The sequence below is a fragment of the Micrasema longulum genome, unplaced genomic scaffold (genome assembly GCF_059751315.1).
Source record: "Micrasema longulum isolate JH-2025_06_02 unplaced genomic scaffold, ASM5975131v1 h1tg000256l, whole genome shotgun sequence".
Lineage (NCBI taxonomy): Eukaryota > Metazoa > Arthropoda > Insecta > Trichoptera > Brachycentridae > Micrasema > Micrasema longulum.
Genome location: NW_028277461.1, coordinates 23,648 through 33,463, shown reverse-complemented (window position 1 = coordinate 33,463; position 9,816 = coordinate 23,648).

Genomic DNA, 9,816 nt, shown 5'->3' with positions numbered 1-9,816 from the left:
ATATTATTTTTGTATTTGTATAACTCCTGTTTTATAATGTTTATGTATTTATCGCTATAAGAATTAAACTAAAGATAGTTTTTACTTTTAATCGCTATCCGTTTTTTTAAATTATGTTTGTAACACTCAGTAATATTTATTTTTCAAGTATTCAATGTTATTTTTGCATTTTAATTAATATTGTTAATATAAAGCGTATTTTTATTTATTCGAATTTACTAGACTGTTTTTATTACAAAAAATAAAAATGCATATTTCTCTATGTATTTTTCTGTTATAAACAATCTATTGAAATAATACACATCAAATTTCCATTGTCTGTTGATTTTATTTGCAATCTTCTTTTTTTTCGATGGTTAAAACTCTAGGAAATTCAAAGACAATAATTTTTTTACTGTCATATATTGGCGAGCTCACACGCTATACATAGCCCTATTGTATTAATAAAATGGTAACGGACCTTGAGATGCAGGACGACAATCTTTACACTTGCAGGACTCTATTGTTTCCTGGTCTTTGCAAATCGACGTCATCGAACACGCTTTGGTTCTCACTTTATGTTCTGGGGTGACTACCTTTTACTATGCAAATAGCACCCGTTCATTTAACTTGAATGTAGCCCATGGCATTGTCTCCGCAATTATCCCTAGCTTACAGTGGCGAGCCGTGCTTTATTTTATAGGTAATCTATTAAAAATATTCATTAATTTGTACTACATATAAGTACTTACATAACATGTAAGTACTGTAATTATAAATGACTATTTTTTTGTGGTTCTGTGAAAATCAACTCAAACAACAATTATTATTAACCACGCGATAAACGTGGCTTTATTCTACACTATTTTAATACAATACTTGTTCAAAAGTTTATTAACAAATACCACAATGACATTCCGCAGATATTTCTATTATGCTCTGTCATTGACAGTACTATCAAGACTTGAGCACTGGCCGATTTCTTTTTAAATGAATAACGCCTAAAACGGCCACTGCGAACGCCACCTGTCCTATGTGATACATAATATGTCAACGGTAGCCCATCAAAGAAAAATAGTACTTCGAAAATAATGTTCGAAATACTAGTTTCCAAATAGAGAATCTTCTAATTATATTTGTAATCTGCAAGTTTGTTTTAGTACTAAAAAAGCCGACTTGGGTTAAAGACGAAAAATACAGTGTACTTTTTTGTATGGAAGAATAAGCTGAGGTAATCGGCTAGTTTCATCGTTCAGTAAGAATGGGCTGGGCGCACTTTATAGAATTTTTTTTGTTGAAATATATAAACGGTGATTTATAATAAATAACAATAACTTTATTTATTTTCGCATAAACATGGTTACTATAAATTATTATTATTAAAAGTCAAATATAATGGTAAGCTGTGCATAATCGCTTACTTTGACGATTCGCCCCTGCTAGCTTATTATGTTAATAAGTAAATTAAATTTAATAAAAAAAGGCATTAACACGCACTTGCGCAACATAAATGTTTACAAGCAATGGTATTTTATAAGTTATGTTGTGTCAACGTCGCCTTCCCTTTTGCACTAAATGTACGCAAAACGTTTGTGTTGGATGAGACAAAAATACTCATTGTGATTATATCTATTTTGGGCAAGTTATCAAATTTTCCTTATAAAAAAACAACGTCGGTCATAATGCTATGGAAGTTTATAAATGAAAACTAAAAAAAAATTGAAGAAAAAGACGAAATTTAATTATAAAAAACAAATAAAAAGCTGCAAGTCCCGCGTCAGACGATCTCCATGTAGAATTTGAGTGAACGTAGAATCCACAAGTCACGCGTAACGTCATCAACCTTTTGGCCAATTACGGGCCGTTTCATTTTCTCCATACTTTAAATAGGAAATTATAAATGAAAACATTAGTTTCAGATGTATAATAGTTAAATGCTCGCAATCATAAAAATATTCTTAAAATACTCAATGCATTTAAAATTCCCAGTTTATAATAATACCCTATTCTACAGTACTAATAATAAACCGTATAGCAAAATGTTTATGAACAAGTAATTATTTGATTCCTTAAGGATTTCATGAAATTAAATTATATTACTTTAGAAATGGAGAACGTTTTTAATATGGGAGTATTGAAGTCTCGACATTTACATTGCTTTCACCTTTTACTGCCAGGTTGAAGTCATTATTTTAGACATTCGTAAAAATTTATAATTTGGACAATGTTTTGAGCATGTCCAAATGTTTTAAGACAGGCTGGATTTTCTACCTAATGAGTAACTTAAGTTTTTTCAGTTGTGTACTTTTTTTATGTTTTTTTTTTGTATTATGTTTAACTTATTTATTTTGTCAATTTAAATACTCTTAAGGCTTTTTGAATAATTATCAAGCTGTATTACATAAACGAAGAAACTTGACATTTTTTTTTTTTGAAAAGACAAAATTATAAAATGTCAACCATCATAAGTTTTTTATCATTTAAATCACACCTATCTTTGTGTGCACATTATTTCAACGTATAAACATAAATCATAAGGATAAAAAAATACTCTTTGATTATTTAAATAAAGATAAGATTATTAATAATTGATTGAAGCGATTACCTAATCTAAAATATCAAATTGATGTTTCTTGATTTATTAAGGCTCAATGTTAGATATAAAACTTTACATTATTTTGACACCAAATCCATCTAAGTTGGTAAAATCAAGATAAGTTCAGTATAAACATACTAAAATGAACACAAACGATTATGTTTTTAGATTGAATATATCAGATCTAGTTCAATTCATTTTTATTTCCACTATACGTATCGATTAGGAAGTAATTATTATAATTTACATATTACAACAGAGAAAATGAATGTTTTAGATAAGGGAAGATGGAAGTTTAGACATCTACAGGGCTTATGACTTGTCGTCGGCTGGTTTCAGTGGTCACATTACACACCGGGCAACATTTACCATTCTGCTTATATTTGAACATCTATATGTCTTTCATTATTCCATCTGTTGCACATACACAACACACAAATACAATATATCTACACAAAAACAGCAAGAGGTGGTTGAATTCAATCCTTGTTTACAAAAGTTTGGACAAACTCAATATATTGTAAAAAAAAAATACGTTAAATGTCATGTTCACGGACTTTAAAATTATACAAAATGGTCTTTTCGATACTCAAAATTTAAATTTAAAAACTCCAAATTTCATATTGAAAAAAAAAACGCGCGTAAAAAAAACACGTCAAAGCACTTCTCATAACGAGCAACAATACATTATTAATTACAACAATAACACGATTACACCTAATATTTAATAAAAAAAAATTCCACACAAAAAAAATTCAACGGCAATCAACAATATCACATCCACATGTAAAAATATTTCTCTCAAACATCGTACCTTCTCAAAATCAACTCAAAATAAATGTGCATATATAAAAATATGAAGTGAACAAAATCAATTTCAACAAGTGCACAAACAATTGAAGCAAAGAATCAAAGTCGACATCCGGGGCAAGATATTTCCTTGTGGTGAGTCATTTCAAAACATATCAATCCGAATATTTCATATTTAATGTATTTTGATATCAAACTTCCTTCTTTTGTCATAAATCACCACAAGCGTGAATATCTAACCAAAAAATAATCCAAACACTAGATTACAAAATCTTTCGCTGTAACAACAAAGCGATTCGTTCTTTTTTTTATAATTGTCATAGCAATCGTGTCAGTATTAAACATTTTAACACTCTCCATAACCTGTGCCTATTAAAATACGTATGTAAACATGTATGTACTGATGTCAAAAATGCTTGATGCTATTTCAAACGTGACAGTTATTTATATATATATATAAAGTGTAAACAAAAACAGGCTGAAGTTCATTCACCCGCAAAAAACAGCAATGATAAAAACGGTTATATTCAAAATTAATCATTTTACATAAACCGAATCAACTTTATAAAGATTATTAGTTTTACTGCATTGAATAAAACAAACTTTCAATAAAAATTATAATGACAAACGAAAAGTACTATTTAAATACCCATTGTTATAACAAATATACTACTATATGAAGTATAATCAATATAATAATATTGTTCATTTTTTGACTGCCTTAGAATAGTGTTACAAACCACAGTTATACAGTCAAAATAACATTATCTCATTCTGTAATCTTTCTCGACCAATTATGTGATATTAGAACTAAACATCCCAATGATGAATTTATTATAATAGGTGATTTTAATCTGCCCCAAGCCTCTTGGCAAAAGAGTATCGATGGGACCATGTATATGGCAAATAGTAATCAAACTGTTACTACAGCTAAATTTTCAGATGTATTATCGTTTACTAGTCTATCACAGTATTGCAGTATACCAAATAATAACAACAAATATCTCGATCTAGTCGTAAGTTCTCATAATTTGGAAGTCTCCAAGATTAGCCAGCCTCTCATCCCTGAGTGTCGGCACCATATCGCTATATGTATTAAACTTGAATTATCCGTTTTTACACCGATGCCTAATCACTCCCGTACTATAACATTATTTAAAAAGGCAAATTATAATACAATTAATAACTCCCTTCAGAATATCAACTGGGATAGCGAATTTTTTAATCTTTCTTGTAACACTGCTGTGGATAGATTCTATCACATCTTAAGGGAAATTATATCTGTAAATATTCCCACGAGAGAATGCAAAGCAAATAACTCGTATCCTGTATGGTATAGTCCAGCATTAATTAAACTCACTAAAGAAAAATACAAAATTTTCAAAAAATGGAAGAAATTTAATAACCCCCTTGATAAGATTGAGTTTAATATTCTGCGCGCAAGACAAAAACAAATGGCTAAAGATTGCCTTAAAAGTTTTGTAAATGACTCTGAGATTAAAATTAGTAAAGATCCAAAGCAATTTTGGAATTTTGTTAAGAGTAAAAACAAAAATCATGGTTTGCCGCAATCTATGGTTCTTGATGATATTACAGCGGACAATCCCAGTGATATTTGTGAGTTATTTTCAAAGCATTTTGTTACTTCCTTCAATCATTGCACCCCCAACACACAATTACCTTATACAAACATACAAACTGATGATCATGTCAACATATCTTCTATTTCAATTTCAAAAAGGATGATTATTGGTCATATTAAAAGTTTGTCAAATAGTACAAGCGGGGGTAGTGATAACATATCTTCATATTTCATTAAAATGTGTTGTTATGAAATCGCCAAACCATTATTTCTATTATTTCAATTATCATTAAGTGAAGGCATATTTCCTGATATGTGGAAAAGCGCCCTTATAACACCCATATATAAATCTGGTTCAAAAAATGATATAAAAAATTATCGTCCAATCTCAAAATTAACTATTATCAGCAAACTTTTTGAAAAAATAGTCTACAGTCAACTTTATAATGCTGTCAAAAACACTATCATCGAGAACCAACATGGTTTTGTTAAATTTAGATCCGTCACTTCTAATCTTGTTGTATTTTTGGAATCTGTTTTAAAAGCAATGGACGAAAGAACTCAGGTAGATGTAGTGTATACTGATTATTCAAAGGCTTTTGACACTGTTACGCATAGTATATTACTCAATAAATTATGGAATTTGGGTATCCACGGTAATCTACATAGGTGGCTGACGTCTTACCTTAATAATAGACTACAATCAGTAGTCGTAAACGGGTTTAGTTCCGATGTTGTAAATGTACCCTCAGGCGTTCCACAAGGATCGCATTTGGGGCCATTACTATTTATAATTTTTATCAATGACATTGGTAAGTGCTTTAAATTTGCAAATTTTTTACTTTTTGCTGATGACATGAAAATATATTTAAAAATAAAATCTAATTTAGACTGTGTCAAACTCCAAGAAGATCTCGATAGATTAAATTTATATTGTAAACAAAACTTACTAAAATTGAATATTAAAAAATGCTCTGTGCTCACATTTTCAAGGAACAACTTTAAAATCATCCATAATTATTGCCTTGACTATCAAGTACTTACTAAAGTTAATGAGATGCGGGATCTCGGGGTTCTACTTGACAATAAGTTAACGTTTGAGGCACATGTCAACTCAATTGTGAAAAAATCATACCAAATGTTAGGTTTCCTCTTCCGTATAGGGAGAGAATTCAATCATGCGCGCACTCTTAGAACTCTTTACTTCACATTTGTTCGAAGTCAATTAGAATTCGCATCTCCCGCTTGGAGCCCTCAATACAAAAAATACATTAACCGAATTGAATCTATACAATCAAAATTTTTATCGTATTGCAATTTTAGACGGTTGACTCAGAATACAGGTCCAGATGAGTCTATAAACTTACCTAAACTCCAAACTCTCCAAACTCGAAGGAACATGGCTGATGCCATTTTTATGTATAAAACTTTGAATAACATGATAGATTGCCCTAAGATACTGTCACTTATTAATTTTAGAGTCCCAGTAACGCAGACCAGAAACCAATCTCTTTTTAAAATTTCTAAATGTAAAACTAAATCTTTTCAAAATTCATTTGTAAATAGAACCTGCCATATGTGTAATCAAAAATTAAATTGTATTGATATTAATAATTTATCTTTAACTTCCTTTAAAAGTGAAATTTCCAAAAATAATTCAAGTTATGATGTTGCGCCTTGAATCCGCAGCCTATATTATGCAGGTGATGTGCAGTTCTGTATGTAGGCACATAATAAATGAACACTGTATGGTCAACTATAGTTGTATTATTATATTCATTTACATTTCTAGTAATATTATAAGTTTTGTATGATTAGTTATTTTATGTTATGTATAATTTTTATGTGACAATATTTACAATAACAATATTATGTGGAAGCCTCTAATTGGACTTTATGATATGTATTTATGGTATAACTGATTCTTATAAATGTACAAATGTCTGTTGGCTTTCCAATGAAATAAAATAAAAAAATAAAATAAAATTATTTAAAGGTAATAATGTTATAAATTTTATTTGTTCCGGATTTTTACAGTTATTATATAAAAAATAAGAAAAAAAAGTAAAAATACTAGAGCTAATTTTAAAAACCCACTGTCAATCTTTTAACACATAATGTGTTAAAAATAGTTTACAAAATTATATGTGTGCGACGTTTATATTAATGTGCGTGTATAGAAAGGAGTGTGAATGAATGTGTGAAGGTACATGTGTTGAGGTGCGTAAGTAAAAAAAAAGTCATTTACAACGTGTAATAATATTGAAAAGGGTATAGAAGAGAACTTGGTAAGAAGTTTGACTATAAAAAAAATAGTTTATACCTACTTCTGAAACCTTTTAAAAAATATTTTTCTTTATAAATGTTAGAATGTTTCGATTGTATTTTTAACAAGTATAGTAAGTTTCAAAACCGTAATCTGAATAAATCATTTTAATTTTAAATTTAATTTGTAAATTTTGAATGAATAATGTGCAACAAGTCAAATAAAATACGGTAGGCAACTACAAAATGCAGTGCATAAGATGTATTAAAATGATTTTTAAATTTTAACAATAAACAAGGTAGGTGAGACAATATGCCAACGTTGGTTTAAAATGAACAAACAAATTATATGTGTGGGGTCCATAGTCCTTCGGTCAATGACACACACATGTTCTAAATTATTTCACCTTTAGGTGAATGTTATGTTCACTTTTTTTCATTTCATTTCATTTTTTTTTTGCACCACAACAGGCCAGGAGGCCCAATTACAGTGGTGAATTACATTACAGAAAAACCAGGCTTGAGAAAAATCACATTTTTAAATTTTTGTGTTCTCACCGGGAATCGAACCCGGAACCTTCCATGCGTGAGTCAAGCGTCTTGACCACTACACCACGGAGGCCGCCGATTCACATAGTGCGACGACCGATAAAGCAAGTCAGCGTTTTCTACTGAATCCAACACAACATATTATGTGAGTCTAACAGTATTGCTCATAACAACGAGATCAAAGGCCTGCAGTTTATAAACATCATTCCTACTACGGAGGCGTGGACCAAGGAACTTGGCCTAAATAAAGTCTGTTTGTATTCTACAATATAAAAAAAATAATACCATAGGCCACAGCAAGGAATGAAACCAGAAACACAACACGTAACATTTAAACCGTGATGTAAGAAAACGATCCTTATTGACCATATATATGTATGGTTAATTTTCGTAACTTTTCATCATACGAATTATCAAAATTATTTTAATCGGAAGGTTTTGCCAAAACAAACACGTTGTTTTTATAGAGCTGCATTTTGATAAGAATTTTATCTTGATAAATTTTGTCGTAATCAATCTTTTAGATTATGTTCTATTTTCGGTTATGATTTATCTGATATTGAGGAAGCGTTTGCAGGTCACTTCAAAACTGTAAAACGTAGTGAACCTACGCTTCTTGACTTCTCTACGTTAAAGCTGCTAAGCAGTGTGCTACGTTGGTACGTTACGTTGGTATGGCTACGTACGTTATTTCAAATATCAATAAAAAGACGTAGCTCTGATCATAGACAAATTAAATAATACCATCTCTCTTGGCTCAGATTTTTTACCGACGTTCTTTTTTAAAGGATGCGTAGATTTTTGAAAGAGGCCGCTTTGTTTTTGTATTAAATTCGTCAATTAAGAATACCGATGTCAAAATTGCATTTTCATATTGAACTAAACACAATAAAAGCAAGTTCTATTAATAATGGTTACAATTCAAATATTAGAGGTAATATTTTAATCAAAAACCAAAAATAAATTAATCAAAATCAATTCCTGTTTTCAAACAACAGGGATTTTAACATTAATAGACGGTAGAGGGGATTTTCATACATTAAGAATTATTTAAATAATTTTTTAAAAGATTTACCGGATGACCTAAATCCAGCATTTTACACAGCTAATAATAAAGGAAGTATAATAAAAAAACACTAAACAAATAACTGATAAATTAGATCGATCAGGCATTTACAAATTGATGTGCCATGACTGTAAGTCTTTTATACAGAAAAAACATCACGTACTTTTAAAACTAGAGTTGAAGAATAAATAAGATGTTTTAAAAACAAAAAAAATACTGATTTCTCTGAACATATCCTAACAAATAGTCACTCATTCAACTTTGAAGATGGCATCAAAATCTTACATACAAACAAAAAAAGGATATGCACTTGATTATTTTGAAATATTGTAGATGAGAAAGGCTGTAAACAAAAATAAAAATATTATTACAACCAAATAAATCTTAGTAATAGTCCTTTCTTTAAAAATGTTTCCTCTACCTAAATCCACACACAAACTCCCTCTCCTCTCTACTTCCGTAGCCACGAGCACTCTACCGTCACCGTGAAAAAATTATATAAATTTTATGTTAGTTTGTAATTAACCCTGAAGAAAGCATAGTATTGCCAAAACTAGTTGGTAGTCAAATTATAAAAACATAAGTGGTACATAAAAACAAAGTGATTTTATTTTCATGTATTAAATTTTAAAAAAATATTCAAAAAGAGAGGGGTTACATTACACAATTCAAAAAAGAACACGTATTAGCGTATCATCAATCTCTCAGACTCTTCGCATTAACCTCTTGAATGTCTTACAACATTTTCAAGGTTCTGGCATTATATTATATATTTTTTGGGCATTGGTTTTTATTTACTGCATGGCTAGTTGGGTACTTTCTGTATCCGGGCAGAAGGGGCAAACAGTTATGTGTGTGAAAATCAAAACAAAGTGTTTCGACGAGATGGTTTTTTAAAATTATATTTTTTTATAGTTGAAACTTATTTGTACCTTGTTTTAGTTATATCCAAGGTTATTTAGAATATAT